The sequence below is a fragment of the Anthonomus grandis genome, chromosome 8 (genome assembly GCF_022605725.1).
Source record: "Anthonomus grandis grandis chromosome 8, icAntGran1.3, whole genome shotgun sequence".
Lineage (NCBI taxonomy): Eukaryota > Metazoa > Arthropoda > Insecta > Coleoptera > Curculionidae > Anthonomus > Anthonomus grandis.
The window spans coordinates 29,478,690-29,482,179 of NC_065553.1; positions in this window are offsets into that span (position 1 = coordinate 29,478,690).

The following is a 3,490-nucleotide window of genomic DNA, read 5'->3' on the forward strand; positions in this document are numbered from 1 at the left end:
TTTGAGTATTATTTATGCTTTTCATCTCTAAATGTATTAAAAAGGGTACCCTAAGATACTTCGAAAATTGTATCGAAGAAGGATCCCAACATTTCTGGTTGAAAAAATAGCTAAATAAACGTCAACTTTTTCCTTTTTGGTTAAATATACAAATACAAATACAAATCGTTTATTTGTCAAAATAAGAAAAAATAAATACATTTTATGGAAAAAAAAGTATGACAAAAAGGACAGTTCATCGATTATAAAAAAACCTCTTCACATGCTTCTTATATTAAGGAAAGCATATGTGAACTATCCTATACATAACAAACAAAACAGCTTTCTAAATAGTTTTTCTAAATTTTTCAAACAGCATTTCTAAATAGTTTTTTCAATTTTCATATAAAAACTAAACTAAAAAAAAAAAATCAATGCATGGCAGATGCAAGCACTATCATTAGTATTTAGTCTATGAAAGAATTTAAAACGACTACAAGAAATATAATGTTAAGTTATGAAAAAAAAAAACAAACAATTAGCAGTTAGCGACAGTAAGGGCAGCCTGGCCGCGGGAAAAAAAAAAGATTATTATAATATAATATGATATGACGCTGAAGTCAGTAAATATAATTACCAGGTGATACATAGGCAATGATAATAATTAGTTAATTAAGATAAAGATATTAATAAGTTATAAGTATTTTACTTCTATCTCGATAATTAATAAAGTGCTTTCATTGTCAAACAAACCACCTTTAACAATTAAATCGAAGTTATAAAGAACTTGATACATCCTGGAATCCCAAGAAATATCTAAGGTCTTGTTATTTTGACTTTAATAACATAGCTTATAGATTTATTAGTTATTGGGATTTAAACAACTTTTCTTTAACTTTCAATATGAAGTATAAAATGACGGCCAACTGATAATCTAAAAAATTATCAAGCATTTATATATTCCAGGAACTGAATAATCGTTTAGGGCCGAATTCGGTAAAATAATATTATAAGAAAAGAGTGGAAAGACACACGTCCCACCAGTAACCCGTTCGGTCCGCCCCACCCTTCTTGCTCGCAATTAATTGCATGCGCAACTAAGTAAATTTGTTCTCCTGCTTTCCCCCTTTTTGGGATTATTTGATTATTACTTGTTTCGTAATTCAGATTGTGTAATTCTTCAAGAACCATTTAGTTTTAACCACAGAAAGCCGATCGAGTTGACCCGAGAGCAATTCCAAATAGTAAAATTCGTTGCATCCCCACCCTTCTCGCGCGTAGGCGTGTATGCATAGAGAAATGAATATTAAAAGAGTGTTCGAAAGGTAGCCTAAACTGATCATCAAGTTCTAAAACTTAACCTAACAAATTTAGTTCGGTTAGACCGCATCGAGGGCCAACTTCTGTCATAATTGTCATTAGATTATCGATTTTCTTTCGTTCCTTGCCACCACCCTATATATTTGTGTTCTGTGCTTCGCATCATCGATCGTCGCGGCAGACGTCGCCATTGCTTATTGCTTTTTATTTTGGCGTCCATTGGCTGTGTCCTTTTGTTTTTTTCTCAACAAAAAATAGTTCAAAATGTAGCTTAAAGTGATTAACAGCGTAATTTCATCATAGAAGCTTTTTTGTTGTTTTATTGTGTGGTTTCAGATCCCTAGGATGGGGTAAGTGCAATTTTTTTTATCAAATAGTTTTCCCCATGTTGTAGGTCACCTAAAATTGTTGTTTACCATTTTAAAACTGCCCTAAATAATGTTATCACCAGGAAAATTCATTTTTAAATGCAAGGCACCTACTTGTTCTAATACATACTATTGGCCTATTGAGGATTCATACAAAAATAAAATTTTCTTTAAATTTCCTGAAAGTGACATTATTAGGAGGTCCGAATGGTTTAAAATACTTGGTTTAAGCCTAACCTCAACAAGGTGTTATTTGTGTCAAGACCATTTTGATGATATTTCATTTACTAGTACTATACATACTCATTTAAGAAAGTGTGCTTTCCCAATTGCTGGCCCAAGTATTATTCAAAATGCCCCAGTACTGGTTGAGGTCCAAGTACCTTGGGAAGATACATTGACTTTATTACCTGCTATCATAATCCAGCAATCTCAATATAATGTTCAGAATGAACATAATTATGCTAGACCACTTTTTACTAGGTCTGACGAAAGTTATCATCAGTGCTTTGCTGCTAGGAAGTACCAAAAGCAAAATAAGTGAAACAATTTCCATTCTACCAGGTCACTACTCAAAGCGGTACCTCACCTCTATAAGGTGGGAGTAAGATCCAGGGATTCTCCTTGAATATTTAGGAAAAAGGACCGATGACATCTAGAATTTAGGGTATACATCAGTGTTAACTAATTTTTAATATCATACTCTTCATAAAGAATATTTTAATTACAGGGTTAGTTTTTATATATTACCACTCCCCTAACATTTTTGGGTACCCTCTGTACAAAAAAGTAGGTAGTAAACGTAAAATTTTTAGGGCATATTTTGAGAAATATAGTTCTTTTGTCTATAAATAATTAATTTATAAATTTGATAAATTGTAATTTTTGTATCATATCCTTAAAATGTAGAAAAAGCAAAATACATACCATGGACAGTGTTGTGCTAAAGCAGCACAAAAACAAATTGTATCAGGATCCCTTTTAAGACAATAAATTATAAACTTACTTTACAATTGACTTTAATTCTAGCCCTACCCTTGTTAATTTGTTGATAACAGTGAAATTAACATTGTTAGTATCAAGCATTTAATTCTTAAAATAGGACTTAATATATTATACATAAATCTCTAAAATATTGTCTTACATAATTGACCCAATAAATCTTTTTTTAATAGCGTATTGGGCTGTAAAATCTCTTTCACATTTTCTAAAAATCAATGAAAAAGTGCATTATTAACAATTTATTTTTTTTGAAGGGCGTTAATGCATTAACTTAACAGCTTAAAAGCAAATTTGATGAATTTAATGTCAAAAAACTGAGGAATTTAATTAAAAAATGTAAAAAATAAACTAAAATTACATACATTATCACTCTTAGCCTCTTCAAAAATTAAATTAATACACTTGCACTATTTCATAATTTTTTAGAGTTTGTGATCGAGATTCACAGCCTTTACGCTGTTAAAAATTGATTTAATGGGTCAATAATTTTAAATTTCGCGCCATTCTAAAATTTTGAATAGCCTGCCTTTCATCTCTATGACGGATCGGTATTACAGTAGACTATTTTACCGACTGTGACAAATGTCAATTATTTTAGTTCGGTTAGACCGCAACCGTACGCTGCAATCGAGTTTAGGGTAAAGATGGTGCCTACTTGTCACTATAGGATTGAACCCTCTCATACTTTTAATTACTCTATGCGTGTATGTACCTTTTCAGTATTCAGTTTGGTGATGTTAGCCAAACAGTCAGTAGCGTGCGTATCCAATCGAGCTAAATAGCAACGTTAAAAGTTCGAGACCAGTCAAAAATACCGGAGG